Here is a 13,572-nt window from a genome sequence, read left to right as displayed (position 1 = left end):
CCAATCAATATTTTGGTGCGATTTTCAGGGCTCTTCAGATTTGGCCTCTGTTGAAGAGAGAACCATTCATTTGTTTTCAGACAGACAATATCACAACTGTGGCATATGTCAATCATCAGGGTGGGACTCACAGTCCCCAAGCTATGAAAGAAGTATCCCGGATACTTGCTTGGGTGGAATCCAGCTCCTGTCTAATTTCTGCAGTTCATATCCCAGGTATAGACAATTGGGAAGCGGATTATCTCTCTCAGACTTTACATCCAGGGGAGTGGTCCCTCTATCCAGATGTGTTTTCTCAGGTTGTTCAGATGTGGGGTATTCCAGAAATAGATCTGATAGCTTCTCATCTAAACAAGAAACTTCCCAGGTACCTGTCCAGGTCCAGGGATCCTCAGGCGGGAGCAGTGGATGCATTGACACTTCCTTGGTGTTATCAACCTGCTTATATTTTCCCGCCTCTAGTTCTTCTTCCAAGAGTTATCTCCAAAATGATCATGAAGCAATCGTTTGTGTTGCTGGTGGCTCCAGCATGGCCTCACAGGTTTTGGTATGCGGATCTTGTTTGGATGTCCAGTTGCCAACCTTGGCCACTTCCATTAAGGCCGGACCTTCTGTCTCAAGGTCCATTTTTCCATCAGGATCTCAAATCATTAAATTTGAAGGTATGAAAATTGAACACCTATTGCTTAGTCATAGAGGTTTCTCTGACTCAGTGATTAATAATAGGTTACAGGCTCGTAAATCTGTTTCTAGAAAGATGTATTATCGAATTTGGAAGACTTATATTTCATGGTGTTCTTCTCATATATTCTCTTGACATTCTTTCAGAATTCCTAGAATTTTACAGTTTCTTCAGGATGGTTTGGATAAGGGTTTGTCTGAAAGTTCCTTGAAGGGACAAATCTCTGCTCTTTCTGTTTTATTTCTGTTTTGTACAGGCTTTGGTTCGTATTAAGCCTGTCATTAAATCAATCTCTCCTCCTTGGAATTTTAATTTGGTTTTGAAGGCTTTACAGGCTCCTCCATTTGAGTCTATGCATTATTTGGACATTAAACTACTTTCTTGGAAAGTGTTGTTCCTTTTGGCCATCTCTTCTGCTAGAAGAGTTTCTGAATTATCTGCTCTTTCTTGTGAATCTTCTTTTCTGATTTTTCATCAGGATAAGGCAGTTTTGTGGACTTCATTTAAATTCTTACCTAAGGTTGTAAATTCTAACAACATTAATAGAGAAATTGTTGTCCCTTCTTTGGAGAGATCCTTACATTCTTTGGATGTGGTAAGAGCTTTGAAATATTATGTTGAAGCTACTAAAGATTTCAGGAAAACTTCTTGTCTATTTCTTATCTTTTCTGGTTCTAGAAAAGGTCAGAAGGCTTCTGCCGTTTCCTTGGCATCGTGGTTAAAGCTTTTGATTCATCAAGCTTATTTGGAGTCAGATCAAGCCCCGCCTCAGACAATTACAGCTCATTCTACTAGATCAGTCTCCACTTCGTGGGCTTTTAACCCTTTTTTTTGTAGCTGCTTAGATTCCTGAGATACAGGCTTCTAAGCAGCATGCCCCCTCCTCCTATACTTAACATTGTAACAAGTATAAATAAAGTTGCATGGTGACATCATAACGTCATTGCGTGTGACGTCACCACGCATCATGTGAAGCCCCGGCGATGCCTGTCACTCTACAGGCATGATCGCCGGGGTAGGTGCGGTTAGGAGCCCCCAGATCTCCCTCAAGGTTGGAGAGTGCTCATTACGGCTCTGAGCCGTCATTAGCAGCAGAGTGAGAAACTCTGTGACTGCTCAGAGACATCATTAGCACTCAAAGAGTTAAGAATGAAGCTTCAGTTGATCATATTTGCAAAGCAGCAACTTGGTCTTCTTTACATACATTTACTAAATTCTACTGTTTTGATGTATTTGCTTCTTCGGAAGCAGTTTTCGGTAGAAAAGTTCTTCAGGCAGCTGTTTCAGTTTGATTCTTCTGCTTATGTTTTAAGTTTTTCTTTTCATTTATGAGGATAAACTTATGTTTTGGGTTGTGGATTAATTTTTTTCAGGGAAAAATGGCTGTTTTTATTTTATCCCTCCCTCTCTAATGACTCTTGCGTGGAGTTCCACATCTTGGGTATTGCTATCCCATACATCACTAGCTCATGGACTCTTGCCAATTACATGAAAGAAAACATAATTTTTTTAAGAACTTGCCTGATAAATTCATTTATTTCATATTGGCAAGAGTCCATGAGGCCCACCCTTTTTATGGTGGTTATGATTTTTTTGTATAAAGCACAACTATTTCCAAATTCCTTTGTTGATGTTTTTTACTCTTTTCTGTATCACCCCACCACTTGGCTATTCGTTAAACTGATATAGGGGGGGTAGAGGAGAGCGCCAATTAAGGCTGAGGAAGAATCTACCAAAGTTCTCTTAATAGAAATAAGCCAAAGATGTGTGTTCAACTATATATAAAGGTATTAAAATTAAAATTGAAATTTATTATACACTGATGTTAAGAATATATCACAATGAGGTCCTCATAAAACAAATAACAATACAAAGCGATAAAAGGTTCATGGATCCATGTTACAATAATCAAGTTTAAAATCACATATACTTGAAAACAATTGGTAAATGACAAATGCTTGGCCTGATGTGCCAAGCCTTCTAGTGAAGAGTATGTATGATAATTTGTACAAAGTTCACAGTGAGTGCTTCTGGAGTCACTAACAGTTCAGGCTTGTCCAAAAAAGAGATGGAAGTTGGTGAAGAGATGCTTCAAAAGTGATGAACAAAGTGTGAAAAAAATGTGTTGAAAAAAATTCTGTGTTCTATCCTATGTCCAATAGATGTGAAAATCGTGGTCACTTGTAAAAAAAATTTGAAAATATAAAAAATGTGATAATGCAAAAATTCCACAAAGAAAATAAAGTGTTTCAAAAATTGTGAAAAAACGGCACAAAAAATATATGAAAATACACAATTGATTGCTGAATGTCTATAAATCCAGTGTTTCCAAGATCCTAAAGTGGTTGTAGTGCAATGGGATAGTGGCTGAGTGTTAATATAAAATATGAACCCAAAAAAAGGTAAAAAACCTGAAAAAAAGAACAAACAATACTATAACATATACCAACTGTTAAGTGCATATATCAGTATTTTGCTTACTCAAATCAGTCGACGCGTTTCGGCCATATACTCCTGGCCTTTATCAAGACTGGTGTTTTGAGCAAGCTTCTCAGAATTTTTGTGAAATGTGGCTGTTGTTTGGGCGCCAAAACCATATAGGCCATGCCCCTTTCCTGTTGTAATGCATTGTGGGTATGGGCAAAAGTTTCCCTGACCTTGTGTTTATAAAATTCGTCATATATATCTGTCTAATCTTATATCTATATTCCTAAGATTATTTGACAAACGCCCTTTGTTGAAGTACTTTTAATTGGCCTTTTAGCTAACCTATGATTAATATATTAACTTCTTTGGTTTTTTAGCGGAATGTGCCTGCACTTCCGGTTTCGCTAGTATTTCATGCGCTTACTTCCGGTTTCATTTTTTCTTATTTACTTCCGGTTAAAGGGAAATTCTATATTAGAGGGAGGTGCTTTAAATCTTACCTATGTATTTCTTTCCCATGTACTTCCTATTTCATAATCATACATTTCTTTCGTAAGTACGCTGTTTGTTTACTGATTTGGCTTCCGGTTAGAGTGAAATTCTATATTAGATGGTGGTGCTCTAAATTTTACCTATGTGTTTCTTTCCCATGTACTTCCTATTTCCTAGTTATACTTTTCTTTCGTTAGTACGCTGTTTGTTTACTAATTTGGCTTCCGGTTCCGCTATTTTCTAGCACTTCCGGTTCCGGTATGTATGGAGTGCTTTCTTACCAAGGGGATAGTACTGAAATGGGTTTATTTACCTATCTAACTTCTGGTATCGCTGATTGCTAGCACTTCTGGTTATGGTAATATTTTGATTCTAGTTGTGTTAAACAAAGTGCTTAATGTAAATAGGTCTACCTTAGATCTTAAGGAGATCTTCTTATATTATTAAAGCTGCCATTTATATTTTAGTTTCTAGTTACAATTAGTTTCTGTCTACTTCTGGTTATCTTTGTGGCCTCTATAGTGGGCTAAATTAATATATTCGTTTGTGTGAAAATCCATAAGGATAATATAAATATATGTCAAACCATAAGAACAATTGTAAAGGATACAAGAATAAAAATAAAAAGTTACTAGTTGTGGATAAAAGGCATGTCACGATTATGATATCTTTAAAAATCTGCCTAAAATACAGTTAAAAATACAGTTAAAAATACAATATAAGATAAAACATACAATATAAAATGCAATATAGAAACAGTGAGAAATACATGATTAATAAAACGTCCCTTTCACATAGACTTGTGGATTGAGGGTATCTAAAAAATGTAGTGGTACAAATGAGGAACTTATAAAACTGGTGGAGCATAAATTTGGAGGATAAAAAGACGATGGGGAGTATAAAAACTACATAATGCGGAATTTCTAATACTGGATGGTTCAGATCAAGATATGTATAAAGTGCCGTGGTGTAAAGTAAAAGTGTGCAGTTTGGTTATCCTCTCAGACAAAATGACACAAACTAGACCTCATAAAATGGGAACTGGATCTAAGAGTCCCTTAGTGATGTGGTTTGATCTAGCTTAGATGTTTCATAATCTAGATTTTGCGGGGATCTATATCCAAAAATAGATCAAAGCTGGGTAATTATCTCTACTCATACTGAGCTTAATTGTTGTGGTGAATGTCTGATAATCAAAGTGAGATAAGAGGAAGGTAACAGCTTAAGTTTCATTAAGCTACTGGGTGAGCCTCATTTCGTGAGATTAAACAAATGGGAAAGGTCTTCTTTATTATTTAGGCCCTTAGGATAAAGACAATTCAGGGAAAATATCCATTTGGATTCGTGTAAGAGTAATTTTTGCTCGTGATTCCCACCTCTCCAATTTTTTCTCACTATCTCTATTCCACAGAATTTCATATCTCTAATATTTCCTCCATGTTTCATGGTAAAATGTTTGTAAAGTGCTGTTTCTAAGCTCTTTTTCTCTATGCATAATATGTGCTCTCTCATTCTATCTTTCAGTTGTCTGGAAGTTTGTCCTATGTATTGTAATTTACATGGACATTCGATGAGGTATATGACATTCTGGTCACCACATCTTATCAAGTTGTTAATCGTAAATATTTCTTTAGTGTGTACCGATGAGAATGAGGTTGTCTTCCAACCGTTTTTGCACACCTTACAATTCGGGCATGGATAGAAGCCTTTTATCCTCTTGTTACATTGGTCCACCACAGCACCTATTTTCTGTTTCGGAACACTCGGAGCTAACCTGTTCTTTAAATTGCTTGTTTTCCTATAAATAAATTTCGGATGTGACGTTAATTTCTCTCCCAAGATGTCATCGTCCTTTAAAAGTGGCCAGTGCTTTCTATAGATTTTCTCCAAAATGTGTTTATTCTCACAGTATTCTGTGATAAGAGGGACATTGATTGTCTCGTCCGATAGTACTGTCTTCTCTTTGATTTTGTATTTTAGGAGGGTTTTTCTATCAATGGCCTTTACTTCTTCAATTTTTTCTTCTAATAATGTCTCTTTGTATCCTCTATCTATAAATTTTTGTTTTAGCACCCGTGTTTGTTCTTCCCATTTGATCGTATTCGAACAGTTCTTTTTAATTCTCAACAGTTGTCCTTTGGGAATGTTTTCCTTCCAAATTCTATGATGGCAGCTTTCATTATGAATGTAATTGTTGCAATCGACCTCCTTAAAGAAGGTCGAAGTTTCAAATTTCCCATTTGTTGTTTCTATTTTGAGGTCCAAAAAATGTATGGATTGTTTGTTACATTCATAGGTAAATCTCAGATTCTTTGTGTTCTTATTCATGACTTCAATGGTATAGTGTAGATCTTCTATAGAACCTTTCCAAATGAGGAAAATATCATCAATATATCTTACATAGAGGACCAGGTCCGCGCTAGCTGGGCAGGATTCCCAGAAATTTTGTTCCCACTGCCCCATATAAAGGTTAGCATAGCTAGGCGCGAACCTGGTCCCCATTGCTGTCCCACACTGTTGATGGTAAAACTTATTACCATTGTTAAAATAATTATGGGTTAGGATGTAGTGTATACTGTTTAGAACGAAAGTGCATTGTGCTTCAGGAATACATGGGTCTTTGGAGAGGAAAAACTTTACAGCTTCAATGCCTCCTTCATGTGGTATACTTGTATAAAGCGAAACTACATCGCAGGTTGCCATGATGAAAGACTCTTCCCATTTAAGATTTTCCAATATTGTTAAAATTTGAGTTGAATCCCTCAAATAAGATGGAAGGTTAATTACCTGTTTTTGAAGGATTTTATCTACAAATTTATAGATAGAGGATACAAAGAGACATTATTAGAAGAAAAAATTGAAGAAGTAAAGGCCATTGATAGAAAAACCCTCCTAAAATACAAAATCAAAGAGAAGACAGTACTATCGGACGACACAATCAATGTCCCTCTTATCACAGAATACTGTGAGAATAAACACATTTTGGAGAAAATCTATAGAAAGCACTGGCCACTTTTAAAGGACGATGACATCTTGGGAGAGAAATTAACGTCACATCCGAAATTTATTTATAGGAAAACAAGCAATTTAAAGAACAGGTTAGCTCCGAGTGTTCCGAAACAGAAAATAGGTGCTGTGGTGGACCAATGTAACAAGAGGATAAAAGGCTTCTATCCATGCCCGAATTGTAAGGCGTGCAAAAACGGTTGGAAGACAACCTCATTCTCATCTGTACACACTAAAGAAATATTTACGATTAACAACTTGATAAGATGTGGTGACCAGAATGTCATATACCTCATCGAATGTCCATGTAAATTACAATACATAGGACAAACTTCCAGACAACTGAAAGATAGAATGAGAGAGCACATATTATGTATAGAGAAAAAGAGCATAGAAACAGCACTATACAAACATTTTACCATGAAACATGGAGGAAATATTAGAGATATGAAATTCTGTGAAATAGAGATAGTGAGAAAAAATTGGAGAGGAGGGAATCACGAGCAAAAATTACTCTTACACGAATCCAAATGGATATTTTCCCTGAATTGTCTTTATCCTAAGGGCCTAAATAATAAAGAAGACCTTTCCCATTTGTTTAATCTCACGAAATGAGGCTCACCCAGTAGCTTAATGAAACTTAAGCTGTTACCTTCCTCTTATCTCACTTTGATTATCAGACATTCACCACAACAATTAAGCTCAGTATGAGTAGAGATAATTACCCAGCTTTGATCTATTTTTGGATATAGATCCCCGCAAAATCTAGATTATGAAACATCTAAGCTAGATCAAACCACATCACTAAGGGACTCTTAGATCCAGTTCCCATTTCATGAGGTCTAGTTTGTGTCATTTTGTCTGAGAGGATAACCAAACTGCACACTTTTACTTTACACCACGGCACTTTATACATATCTTGATCTGAACCATCCAGTATTAGAAATTCCGCATTATGTAGTTTTTATACTCCCCATCGTCTTTTTATCCTCCAAATTTATGCTCCACCAGTTTTATAAGTTCCTCATTTGTACCACTACATTTTTTAGATACCCTCAATCCACAAGTCTATGTGAAAGGGACGTTTTATTAATCATGTATTTCTCACTGTTTCTATATTGCATTTTATATTGTATGTTTTATCTTATATTGTATTTTTAACTGTATTTTTAACTGTATTTTTAACTGTATTTTAGGCAGATTTTTAAAGATATCATAATCGTGACATGCCTTTTATCCACAACTAGTAACTTTTTATTTTTATTCTTGTATCCTTTACAATTGTTCTTATGGTTTGACATATATTTATATTATCCTTATGGATTTTCACACAAACGAATATATTAATTTAGCCCACTATAGAGGCCACAAAGATAACCAGAAGTAGACAGAAACTAATTGTAACTAGAAACTAAAATATAAATGGCAGCTTTAATAATATAAGAAGATCTCCTTAAGATCTAAGGTAGACCTATTTACATTAAGCACTTTGTTTAACACAACTAGAATCAAAATATTACCATAACCGGAAGTGCTAGCAATCAGCGATACCGGAAGTTAGATAGGTAAATAAACCCATTTCAGTACTATCCCCTTGATAAGAAAGCACTCCGTACATACCGGAACCGGAAGTGCTAGAAAATAGCGGAACCGGAAGCCAAATTAGTAAACAAACAGCGTACTAACGAAAGAAAAGTATAACTATGAAATAGGAAGTACATGGGAAAGAAACACATAGGTAAGATTTAGAGCACCACCATCTAATATAGAATTTCACTCTAACCGGAAGCCAAATCAGTAAACAAACAGCGTACTAACGAAAGAAATGTATGATTATGAAATAGGAAGTACATGGGAAAGAAATACATAGGTAAGATTTAAAGCACCTCCCTCTAATATAGAATTTCACTTTAACCGGAAGTAAATAAGAAAAAATGAAACCGGAAGTAAGCGCATGAAATACTAGCGAAACCGGAAGTGCAGGCACATTCCGCTAAAAAACCAAAGAAGTTAATATATTAATCATAGGTTAGCTAAAAGGCCAATTAAAAGTACTTCAACAAAGGGCGTTTGTCAAATAATCTTAGGAATATAGATATAAGATTAGACAGATATATATGACGAATTTTATAAACACAAGGTCAGGGAAACTTTTGCCCATACCCACAATGCATTACAACAGGAAAGGGGCGTGGCCTATATGGTTTTGGCGCCCAAACAACAGCCCCATTTCACATAAATTCTGAGAAGCTTGCTCAAAACACCAGTCTTGATAAAGGCCAGGAGTATATGGCCGAAACGCGTCGACTGATTTGAGTAAGCAAAATACTGATATATGCACTTAACAGTTGGTTTATGTCATAGTATTGTTTGTTCTTTTTTTCAGGATTTTTACCTTTTTTTTGGGTTCATATTTTTATATTAACACTCAGCCACTATCCCATTGCACTACAACCACTTTAGGATCTTGGAAACACTGGATTTATAGACATTCAGCAATCAATTGTGTATTTTCATATATTTTTTGTGCCGTTTTTTTCACAATTTTTGAAACACTTTATTTTCTTTGTGGAATTTTTGCATTATCACGTTTTTTGTATTTTCAAAATTTTTTTACAAGTGACCACGATTTTCACATCTATTGGACATAGGATAGAACACAGAATTTTTTTCAACACATTTTTTTCACACTTTGTTCATCACTTTTGAAGCATCTCTTCACCAACTTCCATCTCTTTTTTTGGCAAGCATGAACTGTTAGTTACTCCAGGAGCACTCACTGTGAACTTTGTACAAATTATCATACATACTCTTCACTAGAAGGCTTGGCACATCAGGCCAAGCATTTGTCATTTACCAATTGTTTTCAAGTATATGTGATTTTAAACTTGATTATTGTAACATGGATCCATGAACCTTTTATCACTTTGTATTGTTATTTGTTTTATGAGGACCTCATTGTGATATATTCTTAACATCAGTGTATAATAAATTTCAATTTTAATTTTAATACCTTTATATATAGTTGAACACACGTCTTTGGCTTATTTCTATTAAGAGAACTTTGGTAGATTCTTCCTCAGCCTTAATTGGCGCTCTCCTCTACCCCCCTATATCTATTCTTACTACTTTAGGGTCCACTAGGGCACCCGCTGAGGAGAGCTAGAAGAATACCAACACCACCCTTCCCCCCCCTTTTGTTTTTTTTCTCGTTTCCCTTTCCTATCTGTTTTTTGCGCAGGATATACACCTCCCTATTTTACTACTATTTTACCTAGTCAGTATACCCAGCAGCAAAACGTAATCTACACCACTTAGATTGAAGTTTAATTATGGAAGATCTACATACACTTAGGAGAGAAATCAGTTTAGATATCCACTCTGATATGAACAGTTCATCGGATACAGATCCAGATAGATTAGACATTATTTCGCTATTTAGGAATCTAGAGAAATCCTTAGTTTCTGAAGTAAAATACAAGGCAGAAGTCTCATTTTTGAAAAAATGCTTAGAATTAGATCTCATTCCCCGGGGTCTTAATATACATAAAGATTGTGCTTTTCCAATATCAGATCCATTATATGTAGAAAAATGGATAAACATACTCTTGGAGGCATCTAGGAACTTGATCAAACTCATTATCGAATATAGAAGTTCCCTTCTAACTAAATTAGATTTAGATATTAAAGATGACGAAACAATGCTAAACAATATTGAGGTTACAGAGGCAGAAGAGAAAGAGATCACAGAAAGAAAGAATATAATGTTCAAGAAGGTCACCAAAGTAAGGGAAGACACAATTGCAAAGAAAATGAAAAAGTTAAATAGAGAATTGGAGACCACCAAAAGAACTGATACCGTTGAAGACCAGCTAGATACACCATCTCGTACTGAGAGACAGGGAGAAACCACTTTACAGCAAGCTGCAAGTATTCCGGATAGAGAAACACGAGATGGATGGAATGTAGTAAGATACGGTAGGAAACAGTCGAATAACTATATTAACCATCAAGAGTCTAATCGACACAAGATAAGGAAAGACTCGCATAATGCACAATTTCAAGATAGAAATCGTGATACATGGGACAGACCAACTCGGCAATATAATGGACGTAATTACTATCTGAATATCTATGGCCGTAATCAGCCCTATCAGAGGAGAAATAACAACAGTTATTATTCAAATTATGAGAATCAGCGCAATTTTAATCACTATTCGAATTTCAACAACCGACCGTACCACTACAAAAGACATCCATATACACCATACCATGTGAATCATTACCAATATGAAGAAAGAGAGTCTGACAGACCCAGATTCCAAACAAGGTATGGAGAGGACAGAAGGTTCCCCCACCCAGAAGATAGAGATGATGTTTTCGATCACATGAGAAGAGATTTTGATCAAAGAGAACCTAGAGGTTATTTCCGCTATAATTATCAACATAGAAGTACTGATCACAGTACAAACAAGAAAGGAGGACATTATGAAAATGTTGAACAAAGAGATCAATATCACGACAAAGAAAGAAGAAAATCGAGGATGCAGGATCCAACACCACAAGGGAAACCTAATAAAGGTTCAAGATTACAAGAAAGATATGACAAAGTGACCTACACTTCAGAAGCGACGAATATACCAGCCTCTACCGCAGAGCCATCTTTTTTAGGGGGAAACCCCTTACCTCCAAGAGTAAAAGAAAAAATACAGAGAAAGAGGAAAAATACAGACTCGGAGGACCAAGAAAATGCTACACAACAAAAAAGAAGACCCATAGAGGAAAAAGAAGTGGCATAAAAACGAGGAAAACAAAGATAATAAAATTACAGAATGAAGAGTGCACACTAGAAGAGACTCCTCACACATCACAGACTGACCCAATAGTCACAAAAAAGGTGACTAATGGGATATACAATCTAAGTTCGAGAGAACTAACTACGCAAGAAGAATCCATCTTGTCCCATGGTTTAAGCTTTGCGCCCACCAAATGCCTGAATAAATTCCAGGCGTTTATCAGTACGAAAGAATTTGTGAGGAAGTTAACACTCAAACGGTATTTCCTCAAATCACCAATTGAACGTAATTATATAGCCCCAGTTAATAACAATCAATTTTTACATACGGACCTGAGACCGAAATCCACCTTTTACCCGGTGGGAAGTAAAGGGTGTGCGATTGAAACCTTTGAGACAAATGTCTGTAATGACATTAGAGAACTAAGTCAGAACAAACTCAAGAAGGTAAAACATAATCTATCCAGAGCACAGATGAACACTATAAAAAGACTCGAAAGAGACTATAATCTAACCATTAAAACCGCCGACAAAGGCGGAGCTATTGTGGTGATGGACAAGTGCAAATATGAGGAAGAGTGCAATAGAATTTTGAGTGACTCCAAGACTTACAAGAGGCTACTTAGCGACCCAATAGCTAAATTTACTAAGGATTTCGAAGACCTGACCTCAAGAGCTAAAGCACTGGGATACTTAATCAGAAAGAATATAATTTTATAATGGTTAAGTACCCCATTACTCCAGTATTTTACCAACTCCCGAAGATACATAAGTCAGTGGTCAACCCCCCAGGGAGACCGATTATATCGGGAATTGGGTCAATATCAAGCAACTTGTCAGAATATGTAGACAAAATCCTTCAAAAACAGGTAATTAACCTTCCATCTTATTTGAGGGATTCAACTCAAATTTTAACAATATTGGAAAATCTTAAATGGAAAGAGTCTTTCATCATGGCACCTGCGATGTAGTTTCGCTTTATACAAGTATACCACATGAAGGAGGCATTGAAGCTGTAAAGTTTTTCCTCTCCAAAGACCCATGTATTCCTGAAGCACAATACACTTTCGTTCTAAACAGTATACACTACATCCTAACCCATAATTATTTTAACAATGGTAATAAGTTTTACCATCAACAGTGTGGGACAGCAATGGGGACCAGGTTCGCGCCTAGCTATGCTAACCTTTATATGGGGCAGTGGGAACAAATTTTCTGGGAATCCTGCCCAGCTAGCGCGGACCTGGTCCTATATGTAAGATATATTGATGATATTTTCCTCATTTGGAAAGGCTCTATAGAAGATCTACACTATACCATTGAAGTCATGAATAAGAACACAAAGAATCTGATATTTACCTATGAATGTAACAAACAATCCATACATTTTTTGGACCTCAAAATAGAAACAACAAATGGGAAATTTGAAACTTCGACCTTCTTTAAGGAGGTCGATTGCAACAATTACATTCATAATGAAAGCTGCCATCATAGAATTTGGAAGGAAAACATTCCCAAAGGACAACTGTTGAGAATTAAAAAGAACTGTTTGAATCCAATCAAATGGGAAGAACAAACACGGGTGCTAAAACAAAAATTTATAGATAGAGGATACAAAGAGACATTATTAGAAGAAAAAATTGAAGAAGTAAAGGCCATTGATAGAAAAACCCTCCTAAAATACAAAATCAAAGAGAAGACAGTACTATCGGACGACACAATCAATGTCCCTCTTATCACAGAATACTGTGAGAATAAACACATTTTGGAGAAAATCTATAGAAAGCACTGGCCACTTTTAAAGGACGATGACATCTTGGGAGAGAAATTAACGTCACATCCGAAATTTATTTATAGGAAAACAAGCAATTTAAAGAACAGGTCAGCTCCGAGTGTTCCGAAACAGAAAATAGGTGCTGTGGTGGACCAATGCAACAAGAGGATAAAAGGCTTCTATCCATGCCCGAATTGTAAGGCGTGCAAAAACGGTTGGAAGACAACCTCATTCTCATCTGTACAAACTAAAGAAATATTTACGATTAACAACTTGATAAGATGTGGTGACCAGAATGTCATATACCTCATCGAATGTCCATGTAAATTACAATACATAGGACAAACTTCCAGACAACTGAAAGATAGAATGAGAGAGCACATATTACGTATAGAG

This window comes from Bombina bombina, chromosome 1, assembly GCF_027579735.1.
Source record: "Bombina bombina isolate aBomBom1 chromosome 1, aBomBom1.pri, whole genome shotgun sequence".
Taxonomy (NCBI): domain Eukaryota; kingdom Metazoa; phylum Chordata; class Amphibia; order Anura; family Bombinatoridae; genus Bombina; species Bombina bombina.
Note: the sequence above shows the minus strand (reverse complement) of the source record.